The 23,501-nt window shown below is 41.3% G+C and overlaps 1 protein-coding gene across 4 annotated transcripts in view; it reads right to left on the bottom strand.

Moving 5' to 3' along the window:
* The window catches only part of Dip-C (dipeptidase C), a 662,859-nt gene that overhangs the window by 173,134 nt on the left and 466,224 nt on the right, over positions 1-23,501 (bottom strand). The gene's annotated exons all lie outside the window — the stretch shown is intronic.

Below are 23,501 nucleotides of genomic sequence, written 5' to 3'. Positions count from 1 at the left end.
AAAAATCACTGGACAGAATATAATGTAAATAAAATAAACAAGTTTTCCACGGATTTCTTTACTGGATATACATATAACTATAAAAGAAATACATAAAACACCTTTTAAATATCTCAATACTGTAAACAATGTAAACATAATATAAAGGTATTATGTTGTGAATTTAAAATGTACAAGAAAAAAATATGTAAAATACATAAGAACACATTTTAAAAACTTCAATGTCCTGTTAACTCTATCCCTTGCACTAATGCACCGTTTACTGGATTTAAGGTCCGGACTCACTAACACACCTAAATAATTTTCATATTCTGTTGTCTTTAATATTGCGTTAAATAGGATTAAAGGGAAATAATTTTATCCTTTCATCTAAAGCATCAATACAAATTAGTTTTTTGAGTGTTTTGTGATTTCAGTTCCCATTTCAGGTATTGTTAGATAACATTAAAGCAAATTAATAATTTATTAGTTAGTTATAAATCCTTTAATTAAAGGTGGAGAACAAATAAAAAATTACATTTTGTTATCTTTAATCAGGACAAAGTGCTATTATCTTGTCTGCAATACTGTTAATTAAAAACGCATCTCCTAGCCATTTAAATATACTCTTACCATTTTTGGAACATGAAATTAGTTAATATATTCAATAAAATGCAGTATAATTATAAATAAAGACCAAATGTCCACTTAGCTACAAATAATGGAGACCAAATGTCTGAAGACCAAACGTACCATATCAATTTTTTTTTTCTTTTTTTTAGGAATTTACTTATCAGTTCTCTATCCAACACCAAGGAAGGTGACAGAAACCGCCATCTCCCCTGACGCAATATCTATTCTCTTATTCCGTGATCATTCTGCGTTCATCACCCTGAAAGTGATTTTCTTTATATGGGAATTCGACAAAGTGAATTTAACAAAATTCATATTTCCCTGTCAGCAACAATTAACAATCAGAATGAATTACGAACAGTAACTTACCAACATGCTGTAAAAAAGAATCAAATGACCAAATTATAGTAGCTTATGCCCTCATATCTTACATATACTCATCCCACAATCCCCAAGCTACTAAAAGCTATTAGGAGTGAACAGGCATCCAATGAAATGCTAATTGGGCAGGCATCTGGGATTGACATATCACGGCCAAGCAAGAAATATAATACAATTAACAATATTGAAATAAAGATATGATACCTTTGTTTACAGTTTTGAAATTTTCAAAAAGTGTTTTTATGTATTTCTTTCTGGAGGAGTGCCTGTATAGTTCCACTTTACATGGGAAATGGAGACAAGTGTGATTGTAGTAGTTTTAGAGGGATCAGCTTGTTAAATATAGATGGGAAGACTTATGGGAGGGCCTTAACTGAGAGGCTTAGGAGAAGAACAGATGGAGTGATTGGTGAGGAGTAGTGTGGGTTTAGGACAGCTAGGGGTTGTATTGATCAGATTTTTGTGGTAAGACATATGTGAGAAAGTTATTAAAAAAGTAAGAATGCATTTTGGGTTTTTATGGATCTAGAAAAGGCTTAGGGGAGATAAACAGGAAGGCACTGAGGGAGGTTTTACAGATATATGGGATAGGAGGAAAACTGTTAAGAGCAGTCGAGAGTTTTTACGAGAGTAGTAGAGCTTGTGTTAGGATTAGAAATTGACAGAGTGAGTGGTTTGAGGTAAAGGTGGGACTTTGTCAGCGATGTGTTATGTCGCCCTGGCTGTTCAATTTATACATGGATGGGGTGGTGCCAGAAGTGAAGGGTAGTGGGTCAGGAATGGAGATGGTTAAAGAAAATGAAGAAAAGTGGGAGATAAACCAGTTGTTGTTTGCTGACGACACTGCGCTTGTAGCAGGATCAGAGGGGGGGGGATGAGGAAGCTAGTGACAGAGTTAGGGAAGATGTGCGAAAGAGGGAAGTTGAAGATAAATGTGAGTAAAAGTAAGGTGATGAGATGTACAAGGGGAGAAAGAGGCAGCAGGCTGGAAGTGAGTAGCTGGAGGAAGTGGATAGTTTTAGATACTTGGGTGCGAATGTGGCGGGAAAGGGAGGAGTGGAGGTGGAGGTAGAATGTAGATTGAGAGAAGCGAGTAAATGCCTTGGGGTATTAAAAAGTGTAATGAGAAATAGACATTTGGGAATGGATGCAAAGAGTAGATTGCATGAAAGAGTGATTGTGCCGACAGCACTGTACAGGACAGAAATATGGAACATAAGATAGAAAGAAGAGTTTGAATGTGTTTGAGATGAGGTGCCTGAGAAGTATAAGGGTGCATCTCCACTATGCCGCTCGGCTTTGCCACACGGCAAATGCAATTGGCCCTCTGCATTTCGGCTGCTATAATTACCGATTTTTGTGTACCTGCTCGCAAAAAAAGATTTTGGGTTCGTCCAAGTCTCAAGAGTCGATATATATAAAGTGGAAGTGATTTAATGAAAGACTTGATTTTAGACAATGCAAACGAGTTAAACTTAGAATACCGATGTGATATGGGATTTCGAAATTTCTTTCGCATGACAAACATTGACTTTCAGACTTTGTTGGATCTCATTGGTCCTGCTACTGCTGTATCTGAGAAAGCTGTCGATTTGCCCAGTGATATGATTGTAATGTAATGATGTGACATATGGACTTGTATCTGGCCAACCTAGGTTACATTGCACTCTGAATAAGTGTAGGTGAGGGAGGATGGTAGTTTTGTGATATGTCACAGAGGTAAATGCAACGAGGAAGTCTAGTAATAAATACTGAGCTGGACATTTCCGTAGTCCAGTGTAGGTAATCACCTCGTACCACCATTCATAGTGATATTCGTACGTGATTAAACCTATTTTAATTTAGGGAATACAATAACAAGACAAACCAATTGTAATTTTATCTTTTTCTACCATATACTTCTGAATTTAAGAAGAAAAGGGACATTACTGACATAATTCCGCTGATGACGTCATGTCCCCAGCATGACGTATCTATCCGTTTTGATGACGAGTTTCCGCAGGACGGCAACACTATCGGCCGCCTGGCGTCCACACCTAGAGAAGCCGATCGGCTTCCTTTGATGAGAGACCGCCACCGTTCGGGTTAGGATCGGCATGCAGATCGGCTTACGATACAAACCAACGGTCACGTCTTCACTGACTCGGCCTTGCCGATCATGCCAGCCGATCGGCATAGTGGGGATGCACCCTAATAGGGGGTTACTAGGCTAAACAGAGCGAGAAATGAGGAGGTGAGGAAGAGAACAGGGGTGGAAAGGGAGTTGGGAGATAGGGTTGATGAAAGAGTATTGGGATGGTTTGGACACATGGAAAGAATGAATGAAGAAATATTAGTAAAAGAGGTGTGGAAGGCAGAGATGGAAGGAGTGAACATGAGGGGTTGACGTAAGATGAGATGGATGGATGGGGTAAAAGGGGCATTTGGGAAAGAGGGGATTGTCTGTTGAGGAATGACGGGCGAGAACAGATGATAAGGTTGAATGGAGAAGGGCTGTGTATGGATGATGCTGTGATGCATGAGGGGGAGTGGGTGGGGGATGGGGGTGAGATAGTATGCATGAGAAATAAATTGACGCAGCCCGAAGGGATTCTCCCCGTCTTCTCCTTTTCTGCGTGAGGGGACGGAGAAGAAGGTCGCCGAATTAATGAAGCGGCCTTGCTGTGTATGTGCTGTGTCTTGCAACACTGCTTCTGACCAAGGGCAGTGGACAAGGTGCAGGGATGACCCGTCATCCAGGAGGTGCTATGATAACAGGAAGGGAAGAGTGTAGAGGGGAGTAGAGTACGTAGGGGATAGAATAGATGGGAGTGGTTTCTATACCTTCGTCTTTTGGCTAATTCCCGTGTAAGGGGGAAAAATGCCTCTGGTATTTATGTATGTATTTCTTTTATAGTTTTATGTATACCCAGTAAAGAAATCCGTGGAAAACTTTATTTCATTTACATTTTATTCTATCCAAACTCGGCTTTGTGTCCGTTCGACATTGTGTCCTTTCGGTATTGTGCGCTTTGGGGCCCTCCCGTCTGAATTACATTGCCCTTGCAACCTCACACAAGTAAAGCATTGTGTCCGTTCGGCACCTTGGCTTCGGCTTATTGTCCTTCGGCGAAAGTGCATTCGGCATCCTCTCCGCGCACGTAGTGGTAATAGGACGTCCTTTCACCCAAACCTTACGTGCGCGCATGTATGTGTGTGTGTGTGCATTCACCTCGGATCTGCTGCAGTCTCTGTCGAGACAGCCAGACACCACCCTACGGCAGTGAGCTCAGAGTTCATTATTTCCCGGTCTCTGGGTAGGCCTGAGACCACTCACACACCACACACCGGGACAGAAAGGTCACAACTCCTTGACTAACGTCCCGTACCTACTCACTGCTAGGTGAACAGGGGTTACACGTGAAAGGAGACAAACCCAACTAATCTCCGCCCGGCCGGGGAATCGAACCCCGGTTCTCTGGCTTGTGAAGCCAGTGCTTTACCAATCCACCACCGAGCCGTGTGTGTGTGTGCGTGCGTGTATACGTGTGTGTGTGTACGTGTGATTCAGAATGGTCTTGGATCACATGTTAGACTCGTGATCGACAGTTATTACCCTCCCGGAAGAGATCTCAGAACTCATGTATGACCAATATATGGATAATGTTGTGATCTTACACGCACACACACACCCAACTCTCCGCCCATGAAGTTGGAGTACCGACTCGCAGCGCAGCGATACTGAAATTATTTCAGCCCTGGGCGGGATTCGAACCCGGACCGCCGTAGTAGCGGCCGCAAACGCTAACACTGCTCCATTAAGTCGTGTGTGTGTGAGATTCACCATGGTCTTGGATCACGTGTTGGACTCGTGATCGACAGGTATTTCCCTTCCGGAAGAGAGCTCAGAGCTCACATATGACCGATCTATGGGTAATACTCTGAAATTAGACGCACACATACACACCAAACTCCCCGCCCACGAGAGTTGGAGTAACAACTCGAAGAGGAGCGATACTATTTCAGCCCTGGGCGGGATTTGAACCTGGACCACCGTAGTGGCAGCCGGGAACTCTAACCACTGCACCACGAGGTGTGTGCGTACGTGCGTGTATGTATGTGTACTCGCGTGTTGACGCAAACTGCATCACAGCTTGAAGTTGGCAAGCGGGCCTAGCGACAGATACTGGTGAATACGTGAGAGCGAACAGGATGGTTAACCTGTGTAAATGATCCCAACGAAGCACCTCACACGTCATTTTAAAATGGACGCCTACACCTGATCTCCTTGACCTATTTTCTCATGTATCCCACACTTATGTATATATATATATATATATATATATATATATATATATATATATATATATATATATATATATATATATATGTATGTATGTATATATATGTATATTGGTGGGGCACCCTAAGTGTCCAGGAACCCAGGCTGGGAGTCAGTGGTGACGAAGTCTGGCCGAGTTCACTCTATATTGTCCACTGTAAGACCGATGTGTACCACATGGGGATGACACAGCTAAGATGGCTTAATCTAGCTAGGTCGATCGTATGATGCCTAGTGTAAGTGGAGGTTTTATGTGTATGTTTCGCAAACTGTAGTACATTATTGTCCAGTTCACCAATGCGCATTTCGTACCTTTGTTCACAAGCAGTTGGCACCACGAGGAAAAAGGTTCCATCGTCCGAGTGAACCGACTGCGAAAGATTTATTTTGATATTCCTTGGCCCTCCAACCATGACACGCTTCTTCCACCTTAGCAAAGGGAGGGACGGGATGAAAAGGAGTAAGTGAAAATAAGACCAATTTTCTTCACAACTATAGAATCAACTACTGAATTCCCCCGGTGCCTTCCGCCACATTTCCTCACAGAACAAATCTCCTCTGACAGATACGAAGTCCCCTCGGGTGAATAAAACGACCTGGCTTTCGCCAAAATAATATCCGTTAAGGAATGTTTCGCATGGGTAAAGGTTAGACCGAGGCTTTGGGATCGGAAGACAATGTGCCCCTGGCACTGGGTAGCAATCAAGGTCATTGCACTCCTGACCTTGAAAACAGCCGAGGACAGCGTTACCTCAAGGAACGTGAGGAACGTCATCACTGGCTGAGATGGGCGTTCTTGTAAAGCCCATTTTGTAAACTGGGTTTTCTGATTTGTAGATGTATTCAGAAAGCCCAGCTCTTAAAAATGGCCCATCCTTCAATGGCAACATTTTGTATGATAGGCTCTTTAGCTCCATCTGTCAGCTAGTAAGACTAGCTAAAAAGTGACCTTTTGAGTCCTCCAAAAGCACTTTATTTTTCACTTAGCCACTTCCGTTTTGGTGATGCATAACAACTGATTACAATCGCCCAATGAGCCAACACGGAAATAGTTTGCAGCCACTCACCACTTATCTCATCCTGATCTTCCTCTCGCCTGAATGAAATAGTATTGTTTCAGTCGTAACCGAATCTATGGTGTCCTCAAGTGGTGACAGTATATTAACAACTGTTTCTGTCAGATGTATGAACTGTAATGAACTGTTCAGTAGAACACTTCTCCCAGAAAAAGTTAGGGCCCTGAAAAATAACAGTAACCATGTACAGGACCAATCTGGGTCTTGTAAAGGACGTAACCTTGCAAAAATATGCATGGCAACATTTAATCTACCACTTTCTCTTCGAGAACTTAAATTTGGAAACGATATAAGTAAACAACGAAACAAAGACAGTGACATTTTTAAGTGGACCAAAGCAAAACAATAAAAAATACTCCAGTGGAAGTGGAGTGACTTCAAGTTTAAAAATACCTCTGCCTTAACAACAAAGCAGCCAACTGCTAACAAACACAGACGTAATGTCGAAAATAGATTATGGTATCTGTGAACCACACTTGAATTAAGTAGGTTGGCGACAGTCGCAATCAAAGGATAGTGTATAAGAAACATAATAATCAATGTTCACTTTAAACCCACTATCGGAGAAATAATATCGGAAGTACAGGAAAAACTGTATATTTCGACTACTATCTGTAGTCCTCTTCAGCAGAGGACTACAGATAGTAATCGAAATATACAGTTTTTCCTGTACTTCCGATATTATTTCTCCGATAGTGGGTTTAAAGTGAACATTTACAAACGTGTTATAACATACCAGTTTCCGATTATAATCAATGGTGTGTGTGTGCGCGCGCGCGTGTGCATACGATTACCTGTGCCGTGATTATCTACACATATACTCTACATTCTCTAGTGCACACCACAACTACGCACTATCATGCTACGTAACTGATACCGGTTTTACACCAAGGTCACATCCCTCCGGCCCACCACCACTGCCACCCTCAACACCACCTCTACTACCTCTGGACCTAGCTCTACTCTAACCAGTTTCTGTATCATTGGTATGTAATCATATTATTTAGCGTTGTCATCATCATAGCCTGCACAAATTAACACCCCAATTTATATTACTTCCACATTTCTATATGTAACATTGAAAAGGATTGAGTATTGAAAATATCCCACGAGATAAATTTCAGAAATTAAATGAATAATGGTGTACAAGCATTCCTAACACCGTGCTACAGGAGGCTGCCTTTACACTCTCCTATTAATATATATATATAGTCGTATGCAGACAAAGAATACATTGGTCAACTTTGGTAAAGGGTAGAGGCAAACAAGCGACGGCTATCGAATTTTCTCGTGCCTCGCTGTGGCGACGAATGGGTTTTTGCATGGGTGAGGGTTGATGGACACTTTGACTAACTCCATCCCCTTGTAAGGAAAAAATGGCCTTTGGTATTAAACATGTATAATTTGTACAGATATGAAACTCATGGATGAATTTTGTCACATCACTCATACTGTGTCAATTGTTGAACGATGACTCTCCCCCACATCTTCAATGAGTCGCAGGACTGAACTTACACCTGCAATGTCAGTCCTGGAAACTTATCAGTCATGTCTTTCCACATTCTCTCTCATCTTTCTCTTCTATGCTTGCCATCTCGCAAAGTCCAATCCAGGATCCCTTAATGCGTGCGATTTCATGGGCATTTCATCATTAAGCTCAGAATATGAAATATGTGAATGTCAGTCGAGATCCATCTCAGCTGCCTCGGTAATGGACGGAATAACTTCAAATATTCAAACGCTAAAAATACGAGAAGCGCTGTGGCGGAAAGGATGTTCCTGAATTAAAAAAGGGACCTTAAAGGTCAACTGAGAAGGTTTTCAAAGAGGTGGTGAATATTTGGTAGGCTTAATCACTTCTGATAAAATAATCCAAAAAATAAATCCTAATTATTACGCAATGTGATAAAAAGTCCAATCAAAATATCGGTGGCAGGCGAACTTCCCTTCCCCGATCTTCGGCTGTTCTCGCAAGGCTGTGACGTCAACCTTGCTGTTTACATTCTGATGTATCCATTGGCGTGCACTATAAAATCCTGTACTGCGCTGTCAACTAGATCAGTGCTCTGTCATACTTCGTGTGTTAGCAAGGTTTTATCAAGTGTTTAGTTCGAAAACGGTTTATTGTGCCGCCGTAAATTGCAACAGTGATTCGACGAAAGATCCTGTTCGCAAAATGGACTGGGTCATTCTGTGCAGACGGCACGAGTCATGGAATCCTGGATTGAAAGCGAAACTTCGAGAAAAAAAAAGTACACTCGGGACCCTGGCTTTGCCGAGTCACTAGGAATTAGCATGAATCCCAGTCTAAAAGAAGATGCAACACTGACAAATTTGTCATCGTCAAAAACCCAGGTTCAACATGCAAACGCCGTTGAAGGAGCACTGCTACTTAAAAATGACAACGCCTGGAGGTAGGTGTTTCAGTCTATATCATATGTATAGGTAGGCCTGTGTTATCTTCGCTGTCACTGACAATCGTTAACAAGCATGGTTAGGCTTGACTCACGATTTTTGGGCTAGGCCTAAGCATATTAGGGATACAATCATGACATAGGATAGCTAGGCCTGTAGGCCTATGAATACCATTACCCCACTCCACCAAGGTGGCAGACATGACTATGAAGACAGGGGCTTATATAATAGGCCTATGACCACGTCTTGTCAACTGGAGTCAACCAAATTAAAGTCTGTTTTTTGATAGTCAAACAAGTATAATCCCCCCACCACCACCCCAACAGGAGTTGAGCCTAATTATCCTGGGCCAGGAGGGGGGAATTCATACTGATATAGACCTAATGATTTTTTTTTTCAGCTGTTACAAATTACCTGTTGTGAATATTAACCTTCTGCAAGTACCACTACCAGCCAAATTGAGATGCAATGTGAAAGTGATCATGGTGACAGTGCCAGGCATATGATTGATGGCTTCTCTTCCCCCGCATAACCATTACCTATGGCAGATAATTTTAGAGACATGTCTGTACCTTTTGCCAGTCTTCCTCTCCCCTTCAGTCTTTGTTTTATTGTACCTTGTCACAGAAATAAAATGTAATTCACGAATCCTTGAAACTTTTGCCTGTAAATATGAAGCTTGACATCCAAATCCGATAAATCTTCTTCACTCGACGTGAAGTCACTTTCTTATCGTTGGCCATGTCCAAGAATGGAAACAACAACCCCTACGTCATCAGTTGCCCTAGCGGTGGAAAATGTAACTACGACATTGAAAAGTTCGTCTGCCATCATACCATTTGAATAAAATCAAGACTATAAAATGCTAGAAGCGTGCATTTTAGTATTCTAACTTCTTCTGTGTTATATTTCCATACATGAAATAACAATAAATAAAGAAATCTAAAACCATCTCAGTTGACCTTTGAATCCATCTTACATAAAAGTCGTGACGGAAGTCACTCAACACAGATGATTTGCAATGTTATGCAAAAACTGGTTCAGCAATTGCGCACAGTGAGCATGCAAGAAGAATTGAAGAAAATCCAACGACTGCTCAAAACATTTAATAATTTCCCCTTAGTTCAATGGTTTTGCTGGAAGAGTGACTGGGAATGCCTGAATTGTCAACAGGAAAGAACTGCCAGAGAAGGACCAACTAACATTTACTATTAAACTGGCAGGAAAGGTATATGTTGCCACCGTAAACATTGCAATACACTCTCTTTGGCAAAGATGAATACAAGAACATAAGAATGAAGGAGACTGCACTAGGGAGACAGTTTGGCTCCTTTGAAGAAAAGTCTTGGGTTCAGTATAAGATTACGTTTGAATAATAACGTGAAAATGTAAAATGGTATTGTCAACATAACACTGTGCATGATAATAAGTGCAGTCGAATATATTATATATATAGGATACGGGACACCTAATGATACACGGTGAGGTGGAACGACCATCTGCTACGGCAGCTGCAGATTGGAACGAGAACAAGAACGAGAGAGAGAGAGAGAGAGAGAGAGAGAGAGAGAGAGAGAGATAGATAGATAGAGAGAGAGAGAGAGAGAGAGAGAGATAGATAGAGAGAGAGAGAGAGAGAGAATGTGTGCGCGTGTATGTAATGTGTGTAAAGCCGCTTTGAAAATAATAATGTTGGTCCTAAAATAATCTATTTGGCCGCTGTCATTGGTTTAACTTGCAACAGTAATGGATGGAAGAAAGAAAAACAGAAAGAAGCAAAGAAGAAAAGAAATGTCCTCTACTCACAAAGGACAGCGTTGATACCTTCCGTTGACAGCATTTGTCTGAGGAAGGAATTAAGATACTCTTGGAAATTCGGCACAGGCGAGGCTTGTATCTGAAGAACGTAAGTAATTAACAAGTCCATATACAGTATTTCATGTAACGAAATGCAGTATCTTGTGGACAGTATTTCATGATTCCTGTCAACCATTGGTAGCAGCATCTTCCCGCTACCGCCTGTAACAACTATTTCAGGTACCTTTGATTTTAATCCAGCGCTATGGTATTTTCCTTTTGTAATTTCAATTTCTTATTTTTGAAGGTAATTCTTATCTACACTATGTACAAATGTTTAGCATCTTTGTTTACTTACATATATTTTTTTCTGTATTTAATCAGAATATTCAAAACTAAAGAGGAAAAACTTCCCCTCATAAAAATATAACATAGTAACAACAATAATAATAATAATATACAATTACATATAATAATAACATACAATTATATACAATAAAAATAATAATATGTAAAACAGGGGTGACTTCCCCTTTTAACTCTCTTATTTTTCCCCTCAGGATATTCCCTCCTCTAAACCCCTCTATCCTCCTTCAACTAAAGCAAATGAACGACAAAATTAAAGTGTCCCAGTACTGTTTCTTACAACTTGACTTCCATCCAGTGGATGTTATAGGCCTGCCGCAGGGCTAGCAACAAGGGTTGTAAGTAGGACAGGATGGCTATAATAGGCATATTTCCAGCATCGATATGGCACCAAAATCTGTGTGTGGAGGTTTGCTGGTAGTTAAAAAAAAAAAGAGTCGAAATGAAAACGCATTCTGGGAAATGTCAACAAGCAGATGAATAGGGCGATGCATATACATATGAACTATCCACGCAAGCATGCACACAAACAATTACAAACATCCCGTTCGTATGTTCTTCCTGCCCTTTCGCAATTAAGATTTCTATTTTCAGTATGGTTACTCGTACGTTCTCGGTCATTTTTTCGCGTCCTATGCGACACATAATTTCTCCACACGACCTGCTCACTAACTCACTACATTTCCAAACCTGCGGGAACCATTCGAACCTAACCTACGATGCATCAGGTGTGTAGAAAGGAGTATATCTGTTGTTGCACTTGTACGACCACCACTAGAAAAAACTATTGCATGTAGAAGCACACAAAAATACTATATGTATAGCTCTGGAACACAACGAGTCAGGTTCGAGTGTTCGAAAGAGTCCTTTCCAGGGGGAGGAGACTTTTTGTTGGGCGGTGAGGGCACAGAGTTCGCGTGATCCATGGAACGCCGTGCTCCTAAGTTAGAGCAGCCCCCCACCCCCTGCTCCCTTATCACGTCGCTTAAAAGCCTTGGAGGAAAAGAAATGTCCTTTCCACCCTTGTTTGCCGACAAGGAAAAACGAGCATGACTTGACCGCCTCAGTAGCGGGTGGCAGCCTTTCTTTCGCAGTGGCTGCCGCCTGGCTCCAATGATCATCTCCCGTGACATTCCCCTCGGTAATGAAAGGATTACAGCCTATCGCTATTCCCCTTTCCCACCAGGTGCAACTCTTTGTTTCTTTCCGGCAGCAGGCACGCTATTTCCATTCATCTTCAGGGCCTCCTCCGTCGTGAAGATTTTAACATGATGAAGTGGCACAGAGAAATTGTGCATATGAGTCCTCTTTTTGCGCTTATTTATGTATGACAAGAACGTATGAATAAATGATCCATTATGTGACTAATAAGAGTCTTTATGTGTGGTACACCACAGCTTATTATGACCTACTGTGATGTGCGCGGAATTTTATAACGCTAATTCAAAATTACCACTGCTGATGTGGATTCAAATTTTATACTTATTCATAACCAGACTAACATTATATAAATGACCTTCGAAATATGACGTTTGTAATTTTTCTGTAAACATTAAGCAGGATAGTTCCATAGAAGTTACATTATTATGAACTAAGTTCGCTCATGAAGCTTTAGTGAAAGGTGGTAGATCTATTATGAACCACACCCCTATATCAACTGGTGCTGGAACCTCAGATTATGGATGCATGAAACAATATACTTTTTTCACTCAAGGCAGCTGTCCTAGCCCACGAACCCCTTCCGTACAGATTGGCACTTATCACTTTTATCCTGTTTACCGCCAAGCCATTCTTTTCGACACCAAAGACGTCATAACGAATCTCGTCACTCGCATTTCTTACACTGCTGACTTGAAACTTGCGTCGTCTCTCGCGGATACCAGAATCTTTCCCTTCAACTCTCCGAAATCCCAGTTTAGCAGCGCTTCTATCCTTGTTGATAATTTTAATATTTATCTTATAAAGTCCCTTCATTTTCTTTTATTCGACAAAAATGTAATTTTTACAATTGTAAGGCACAATTATACTGTGACTTAGACGAATAAAAAATTGGAACTACTCAGTCGTTCATGAGGAATTCCACAGGACTACACAGAGTCTGCCTTTTGGCACCAATATAAACATTTTCCTTTTATACGATTAAAACATCCACTACTTTTTAAGAGTTCTCCATTTGTTGAGACTGCAGCCTGTTCATTTCATTTATCACAAAGAAACGGATGCGCAGAATGAGGAATGAACATATCAAGAGAGAGAGAGGGGGGGAGGGAGAGGGAGGGGGTAGAGAAGGAGATCATGTCCGCCCCTCCTTACCCACTATTCTCTACCTTTCCACTTGCCATTTACATCAGTTAACTCTCCCCAGTCCACTTTTTCTACTTGACAACGTCTTTACCCCTTCTCAACCCACCCTCCCTCTTTTCCAATGCTCCTCCTCGCCAACTTAAAGACTTCTTTCTCCTCCTTTTCTCATCTTTATTTACTCTGTTTTGTGCCTTCTCCCTACCCCATTCTGAACTCCCCTTGCCCTTTCATACCTTCCTCTCATCCTGATCTCATTCCCCACACTTTCCCTACTCCTTCAGGACACGGATACCCCGAATGTATACAGGTTAACGTCAGACAATTTTATTCATGTGAGCTGAGCCTGGAAGTACCTTTATTCTGCCAGTCGCCGTGCTACTTCATTCGTGTCCTGGCACGCCCTTGCCAGGGTAAGTATTGACCCTGACTTGAGTAGTTCCTTTATACGAAAGAGCAGTTCAGTCTCACACTTTCAAGAGGTTTGGCTGAACCAAGAGTGTTGTTTTATCTCACGCGTTTAGCCGAGATGCTATAATTGAATCTCCATTAAAACTTGCGAGGAGGAAGTCCAGCATACCTTCTCCCGCCCTCCCCCACCTCCTCCCCCAGCGTCCTACACCGAATCGGAAGGAAACTTGTAACACGTTTAGCAGAGCTGGCTGGCAAACAAACAAAGGTTTACATAAGGACGGAGCCCCTCGGCAGCGGCCGGGGAAGAGGAGGAGGAGAACCAGGAGGAAATGGAAGACGGAGAATAAAGAACATGGAGAGAGCAGCGAGGGAGGGACGTAGGGTTGGGGCTGATATGGTGAAGAACGAGATGAGGAGCCATGGGCAAGAAAGACAGGGCCAGCAAGGATATAGATAAACAAATTTATGAATATGACTACGGAGAGAGAAATGGGAATGAGAGGAAGAGAAAGGTGAGAGGGAGAGTAAAAAGAAATGAAATGGGTGGAAGAAGGGGCGAGAAGAGCGTCCATTCCCCCCTCCGCGGCCGTCATAACGGAGTAGTCCCGCTGGGGTCGATGCGCCTCCGTCTCGTCTCCCCGTTCCTCCGTCGTGGCTGGCGGGCGGCGGGCACCTGCAGAGTTGGAATTGCGTCGCAGAAGTTGGGATCGGCCGCGAAGAGGAGAGGAGAGGAGACAAAAGAAGAGGGGCAGCTGCGACACAAATAACACTAAGAGGTTAAACTTAGGCGTACAAGGCTGTCTCTGGTAAACAGGAATAACCGCGATTAAGTTTGTTAACGAAGGTTACGAGTGCACGCGAGGAAACGAGAGCACACGTGACAATGGAGGGGGAGGGGGCACGCGCGTGCACGTTTTTTCCTGGCAGATAAAAAAAGGACTCTAACAACTAAAACCACACGTGTTCCGGTCTCATTTGTATCGTATGCGTTTTTCACTTGCCAGAAATTTGGAAATCAGTACCTCCTATACACCAGGACCAAGATAAGACGCAATTTCTTTATTAATAAATTGTACCATGTACAAACACAAGTTAAAATATTCATACACACGTGTACACAACAATAAATTATATTACTCTCGGGGCATATAACAACTCTTAGACGTCTTCAGTATGCTTCACCAATTCGCAGTGTCTTGGCAGATTCTTCGAGTTTGGCGGGTCCTACCGAGTCCGGTACAATCATTGAGCAGCGTCAATAATTCCTTACTAACTGCCGCTAGGTGATTTTATTCAATTAGGAGAATCCCATCTTCGGTTATCTCTTACTGCGTTCCACGTCTTTAAGGTACGTTTTACTCTCAATGATGATCGTTCATGGCTCAATGGTGATCGTCAAACGATTGTCTAGAGCACTAATTCTTTGTACGAGGCTGATTGTTTTAACCGAACATACTAAGGCGTGTAGCCAAATATGATGCCGGCATTGACTGTGGTAGGAGGCTAATAACTGCACCGAGCAAAACGTACCTTTAGTCATTATTCTGGTTGTCGTATTGCGACTTTAATTCATCTGAGGAAAAGCCCCATCTCAATCAGCGGCCAGTGCCTTCTTAACGTGTTCAATGGTGACCTTAATTCTTGCTAACAACAACGGTCCTATCCTGATTCAGGAATTATGCAGTACTGTATACATAAGAGGAGGGATATTCTACATATGAACACTGTAACAAACTTTAGTGCCACACAGAACACCAAATATTTGAGTGCAAAAATGATAATGGTGCTATATCTAACTTTCTATATGTTAATAGTAACATCTATTTGCAACTGAACGTTCTGACCTTCAGTCTGACCGGTGAAGGTTTCTCGTTAAGACCTTGTGTTTTTTCTACTTCATGTGATGACTTTCTGAGACGTCATAAAAACACGTGATTAACAAACAAATGAAACATCTTCCCTTCCCTCGCGTGGCCTTGTGATGCACATGGCCATAGTCGACAACATTTTCTGATGTGCTTTTGTTGAGGACGCACGCACACACCAGAAATGCACCACGACATACAAGGATCACATGAGGAATCGTTACCCCAGACTTCGACAGAGTGACATTTCTACATGTGGGCTATCCTAGGGTGACAATTCTCATGTGGGACATCCTGAGTGTACGATTCTTCGGTTGTATAAGCTGATGACAATAGGCATAACGCTCATACAACCTAACCTAACCTAATCTTTATTCCACTGTTGACATTCGGCGTAGTGGGGTGACAATTCTTCAGGTGGGATCTCATGGGATGACGATTTTTCATGTGGGCGTTCTGGGGGTGACAATTCTTTAAGTGACCCCAAAAAACTACAGCGGTGCCCACTCAATTCGGATTCAACGTGGATAATCACATTAACGCATATAATGTGTAACCTGTCATGAAAGGAATTTACGTAACGCACGAAACATATGGTGTGTTGTTTGCGTGCGCATGCGCATAAAATACGAATCAACGTGAATAAATGATGTATAGCTACACTGTAGTTGCCCATGAATCCTACTGTCACATGTTCCAATATAATCATCTATTTGATTACACAAACAGCAACTACTCGTATATGACAAAACTCAGTGGGATATCCAAAGAATTTTTATGGTGTTGGGCAATATCATTCATCTTTACCCAAAAGTATTTTTGTCCATAACTTCTGATTTCAATTCCTCCATCCCATTTCCATGAAAATGGTCGGACGAGGAACAGGATTATTAGTATTTTGACAGCATTAATTTATCTCATCACCAGTATTAATTATTTTAATATAAATTAAACCACTTGACGTTGGCTAGGAAAATATATATGGACAATCGCCAGTGCATGCTGATGATTTTATTGAGCCTTACCTATTCAAACCCTTAGGAGCGTTCCATATTTTGTTATAACTAACACCCGACGTCTCTACTCAGCTTTGGTCATGGTCTCGTATTGATGATGTAAACAACACTTCTTTCCGTCCCGGGTGACACTTATGTTCCTTATATTCTTGCTACCGCCAGGTGACTTTATTCATCTCTTTGGTACCCTTTGGCACTGGGCGGCAAACTGGTTCATCTTTTTAGAACACCCTAGTCTGCTGCCATTCCGCCCTGCTCTGAGAAGGCTGACTACGGAAGGTGAGAAACGAAGAAGAAAGGAAGGGAAGAGAAATAAAATAATTATATAGGAGGGTTGAGGACGGAAGGAAAATATTTGATAGTTAAGGAAAACGAAGAAGGGGAATGGAGAGCACAACAGAGATGGACAACACAAAATAATTGATGAGGAGTGGAAGGAAGAGAGATGGGAGAATTGGGGGTTGGGGGAGGGGGGGGGGGCTGGGAGACCTAATCCTGAGTTCCCAGCGAGACACTCAGCGGGAGGTACGTCTGTTACCTTTGAAATTTCCTTCCATTTGCATATTCATAGGGGGAGACCTCTTCTACCGCATACATATTCATAGACAGACAAGCCCCTTGCCGCTCCAAGTAACCTTAGTGAGTTCATATTTCTTTTACATAATGTAATTTACGTTTCGGTGTTCACATTTTAATTTTTTTCTCTCTCTTCCAGTGCGAGATGACATTAAGTGTCAATGTATATCACGTGTCATGTTTGCTGTCATTGTCGCTGACATAATCATCATGCTGCAAGCTAATTTCAGTCTTCCTGAGTCATCACGCGTTGTGACTCAATAGTTTAAGTGACCAGCGCACTCACCCTTGTCTAAATTGTATTTCCTTACATCCTTTAGACATGGGGTCTTTCTTAATTCACTCCCATGGCCTCTTAAAGCTCTCCCATCTTTCATCAGGAGATCTCTTCTGTCAGTGCAATCTATCTCCTTATGTGACCTGAATACTATAATCATATCACCTCTTTCTCTTCGATCTTTCCAAGTTTGCAGACCCAGTTGCTGTCCTTTGTAGTCACCCGATCTTGCTTACATTCTTCGCTTTGTGTGGGGACCATACTACTGACACATATTCCAGTGTTGGACGTATTAGGGTTTCGTTTATTTTATCATCTCTTCATCCATATAGTGGAGCGCCACTTTAATCTTCTGCAGCATTATGTCTCTCCCACAAGACTCCCAAATTTATTTCCTCTTTTGCTTTTGCTATGGGTTCATTTCCCAATGAATGATTTAAGGATATTTTTGCCGCTATTGTCCAGTCCCAGTACTTTGCATTTTTTAATACTGAACTTCATCCCCCCCCCCTATTTTTGGCTCTAAGCAAAAATAGTGCAAATATATTTTTTTTGCAATACTCTACCGTCCTCCTCTTTTTTCACTTTTCTCATGTTTTCTGCGTCATCTGCAAACATATTGCCACATCTTGTTGTTCCTTCCATCATTGACATAGACAAGAAATATTACTGGTGCAAGCACTGAACCTTGTGGAACTCCGCCCGTTACTGCTCTCAATCTTGAAAAATTATCTTTTACTACTGTCCTCATGTGTTTTTCATTTAAAAAGTAGTTTGCCACTCATTCCTCCAACGCGTTCCAGTACACAAGTCGACCGTGAGGTACTTTATCAAATGCTTTCGCTAGATCGAGGTACACGCAGTCCACCCAACCCTCTCAGTCTTGCAGTGCATCAATCATTCTCGACACACACGACCTTCCAAGTCTGAAGCCAATTTTACGATGTCACAATGTTTATCTCTTCAAGATATTTGGTCCATCGATCTTTCACAACCCTTTCACACAGTTTCATTATTGTGCTGATTAGAGATACTGTCTTATGATTTAGTGTTGTCTCCTTGTGTCCACCTTTGTGAATTGGCACTACGTTTGCTCTTGTCCAATCAAACTGCACAACGCCTTCTTTTAACGAACATGCAATAAAACTGTGTATCTTGTCCACTAGTTGTTCCCTACATTCTTTAAGTATACAGTTTAATATTTCGTCAGGTCATGAAGTTTTTGTCACATCCAATTATTCAAAGAGATTGACACTTCCCTCACTTCTACATATCTGCTAAACCTGTTTTTTTTTTTTTTTTTTTTTTGCTCCCCTCGATTTTCTTTTGGGAAGACAGTGTGTGCATATGTGTGTGTGTGTGTGTGTGTGTGTGTGTGTGTGTGTGTGTGTGTGTGTGTGTGTGTGTGTGTGTGTGTGTGTGTCTGGATAAGTGTATATAATTTCTAATAAAAAATACTTAGAATTCTTCATCAGATATCACTATATGATCCATATTTCGTTCCATTATTTCTAAACTTATCTCTTAAATACAATGCATATTATTACGGCATTCGTACAATAAAAAAAGAGAAAAAAAAATAAGTTCATGAACTATTTTCTTTATATCTGCCCTTTGGTATTCATCTCCGCGTTTTCTGTTGAATAGGAATTTGTGGTACATCGCTGGGCAACACTGCTAAATTATTTGGGGCTGTTTTGATTGGCTCCTCTTGTAGACTCGTACTTTTCTAAGCTGAACTAATCACGAAATTACTTTAAAAACAAGACAAGAAGAACACGCACCTTTCCGATTCCGTTAAGTATACGTAATGGAATCTCTTTATATTATTTTTATATATGTATATATACACATGTATATATTTTTCCGGGGGGTGGGGGCATCACAAAGGACTAATTAACGGTTTGCACGAGGTCTGCGGACGGAGGACATAAGGCTCGACAAGCCCTAGTTAACGGGAAATTCAAGAAGAAAGCGTCCATGGACATCTATATGTTAGCAAGAAAGGAGACCACAAGACTGACGGTGTTACAAATATCACAGGAGTTCACTGTATAATGAATACCCAGTACATACCACTCCCCGCTGACTGATAATGATTTCATTACTTGTCGCAAGCCCTGCCCTTTGCACAAGCTTGATGTGGACCGCTGAAGAAAACTCCGGAGCAAAAAGCAGGTCCAGGTAAGAACCAGACTAGATCGTGTCTTCCAAATACGTTGAGGAATGTCCACACAAAACACTGCTGGGCACAATGGTGAGAACACAGTGGTCAAGTCCGCGCCAGGAGGATACCATAACGTTTGTCGAGTGGGTTGTCCGATCAGTTTGGAAATTCTCTGGCAGTCTTTATTCAAGTACGTTTCCACTGTCGTAATCCTATCCATGCCGCCTTCTTCGACTGTTCTGACCTATTCGATGTGATGTTCCCCTCAGTCGAATAATTGTAGTCCCGTGTTAGCCATAAAAAATCGATACTAGCCATCGTAAAGAAGTTAACTAAAGTTATCCTCTCCGAATATATATAGAAGGGTACTTATCCTCTTGTTCTAGCTATCGATTTTATTCAGTGAAAAGGTTAACTCCCTGTGCAATGAGGTGCCTGTCCATTTGTTTTTACAGCTACCTGGCTATTTTATTTATAGCATCGTCTGGCGGCAGTCAGGCAATAAGGACAAGTGTCGTCAGGTACGGAAGGGGAAACATAGGGATCTTGGGGTTCCTCAGGGTCCCTCGGGGTCCCTGCAGCTCCCAAGAGGGCTCTCGGACCGATAACAAGTGGATGTTAGTGTATGCTAGACGATTTCAACCGGTCTTCAGAGGGCTAAGGAACCGTACCAGCCAAGGGGCTCGGATTCCACGGGTCATTGGTTAACGACGTAACTTTGAGTTGAAACCATTGTACATAAAAATGCAATATTCTTTAATTATCCTTTGATAATATATATATATATATATATATATATATATATATATATATATATATATATATATATATATATATATACATGCAGAAAAACCACTCGGAAAATAACAGAAATGAGACCGAGCGCTTTCATCTAAAAATTCGGTTACACCTTCTACCTTGAAAATGTCTGAATAGACGAAAGCGCTCGGTCTCATTTCTGTTATTTTCCTAGTGGTTTTTCTGCATACTAGAATCACGCGTTCAAATGATTTCTTCTGCATATATATATATATATATATATATATATATATATATATATATATATATATATATATGCAGAAAAAACTAGGAAAATAACAGAAATGAGACCGAGCGCTTTCATGTAAACATACGTTTTCACCTTGACCTTGAAAATATCTGAATAGACGAAATCGCTCGGTCTCATTTCTGTTATTTTCCTAGTGGTTTTTCTGCATACCAGAATCACCCTTTCATGTGATTTCTTCTGCATATATCTATCTATCTATCTATATATCTATCTATCTATCTATATATATATATATATATATATAAATGTATATGTATATATAATATTTGGGGGTACTGGCCACCTTCTAATACTTCGTGAGTAGTCCTCTCCTTTTTCAGATAGCTTTCCAGGTGTCGAGGAACGGATTCAGACAGTCTTTGGAGCATGCAGGGTTCCAAGTTGTTCCAGATGTCCTGAATCTCCTTTACGAGCTTTGGCACATTTGTGGTGTTACGTCCTCGTAGCCATCGTTAAACGAGTCCCCAAATTTTTCCAATGGCGAGAAGTCTAGACTATTACCAGGCCAGTCTTTCATGTAGTCCACTCCCACAATCTCAAACCAATCCTCGTTTAGTTTTGCTGTATGTGCAGGGCGTCCAGCATGAGCACTTGCATCAAATCAATCCTCCGGAGGGTCGCGCAGCAGTTCGAAGCAGCGTTCTTTGTTCACTGGCCATGGTACTAGAAGGCACCCCATACCATGACGCTATCAGGAAGGTTGACCGTCCCCGTGCCTGGTCGTAACCTCACCTTGCCTCCTCGGTTCCCGTACGTTAAACGTAGTATATCGTCACTCCACAATACCTTCTTCCACTTCTCACTGTCCCGCTTCGGACATTTCTCACAAAACTGCACACTTATTTTTTATTTTAATTTATTTTATTTTTATTTTGTCTCTCCGTTAGAATGAGTTTATGTCATGGCGCTCGATGCTCATAACCGAGGCCGTCGCTGAGGCGGCAATGGATAGTCCCTACAGATACCTATTGCAGGCGTTGCGGGTTATTTTCTTTCAATTCCTTTGCTGTGATTCTAAGTTCAGCTTCCACCTGTCCCTGAAGCACATCAAGAGTCCTCTTAGTATTCTTCCTAACCAGCCCACTCCTCTTGACTTGGAGTGGCGTGTCATCAGCTCCTACAGCCTTACAGTTCTTTGTCCACCTCCGAACACTGTGCAGTTATATGCCAATCTGGATAGATGTAACTTTATTGCACTTTTCTGTCACACATAGTAATGATATCGCTGCAATTTGTTCCTGTGACAACTTTGAACTTCGTGGCAGTCTCACAATGGAAAAAAAAACAAAAAACCGCGAGTAACAGGAGTAAAAAGACGTGGGTCACGTAGAGAGAGAGAGAGAGAGAAAAGTCGCCCACCATTATATTGAGATCTTCCTTTCTGTGGGACTTCAGCTCCAACCACTCCACCAGATGCTCTCACGTCATTACCGTTGTCATCTTATTTAGGTGGTTACTGGGGGGTTATTGATAATCCGCCATATGTATTGACGCACTATTTTGGCGCCAATACCTATGGCTCGGTCCGAACTTGTCTGCTTTCTATTTCTCGAGAGAATGTGGGGCCATGTCATGAGACGGTGGGGGCAAACCAGATCCGGCCGTCGGTCCCTGATGTGTAGTTGCTGTGTCTTGCTGCATTGTCTCTGATCCGAGCAGTGTGACGCTAAGCATGGATGGCCCTTCATCCATAGGGAGATAATATGGGAGGGACAACTATTAGGTTTTACTAGTGTGACGCTAAATAGGGACAACTATTGGGTTTTTGGATAGGAGTGAAATTGACATAGGGTTGATGTACTCTTTTTGAAAGAAATTTCTAAGTTTTCCAAAGTCCGTTTTGTTATACACCAGTCTTCCTTTTCTGTATTTCTCATTTCTTCCCATATATATTTCCTCTTTTAGTTCAAACTCAAGTAGTATGTGGTCACTCTTACCAACTAGTGTCTTGTATTCAATTTCATCCACAATTTCAGGCTCTGGTGTAAATATTAAATATAGTCTCGACGGTTCTTCATTGTTTCTATATCTGATATTTTCTTTTACCCGTTGTGCCATTGCATATTCTATAGTCATGTCAAGTAATATATTTCCCCAAAGGTCCTCTTCACTTTTCACTGTCATCTCTTTCCAACATATTTGCAGTTAAAATCTCTTATAAGTACTATGTTTCCACCATCCTTCAGCATCTCATTTAATGAGTGCCTTGAATCTAACATTTTAGAATAACTACTCTCTTTCCAAGAACCCGTTTTTTTTTGGGGGGGGGGCACATACTCATAAGTCACCACAAAATTTCTATTTTCCATGTCACTATTTTCAACTTTTATCGTGATCATTTCCACACTGTGTCCTCCATCTGTAACCTTCGTCACATTTAAAATTTTCTTAGAAAAAAAAAAAAAAATGAAACGTGACTCCTCCACCCTGTTTTTCCTATCTATTTTTCATCCAGTGATTATATAATCCTTGTCCAACACTATTTGGTGGTAGTGGATCCCTTATTTTCGTCTCCACAATTTCCATTATATCTGTTTTTTCTTCTGACATAATCATTTAGTTCATTTAACCCTGAGCTCAAACCGTCTATGTTAGTATAAGTCACTTTTATATTCTTCCTTCTCTATCTCGTTCTCTGTTCCTTTTTTTTTTTAATATATTATTTGCTCAGACTAATTTTTTTTAGTTTCACTTCTTAGTGTCTTCTCTCTTTTCCTCATGTCTTTTTATCCATATACTTTTATAGTTTTCACTATTTGCCAACCCTCCTGCTTTTGCTAATAGTACTGCCATCTGTGGCCTTAATTTGACATTTAGTGTTTTAGTATTGCCCCATTCTATGCACTTT

The sequence above is a fragment of the Oratosquilla oratoria genome, chromosome 25 (assembly GCF_046742065.1).
Source record: "Oratosquilla oratoria isolate Oo_2021 chromosome 25, ASM4674206v1, whole genome shotgun sequence".
Taxonomy (NCBI): domain Eukaryota; kingdom Metazoa; phylum Arthropoda; class Malacostraca; order Stomatopoda; family Squillidae; genus Oratosquilla; species Oratosquilla oratoria.
This window is presented reverse-complemented; position numbering and strand designations above follow the sequence as displayed.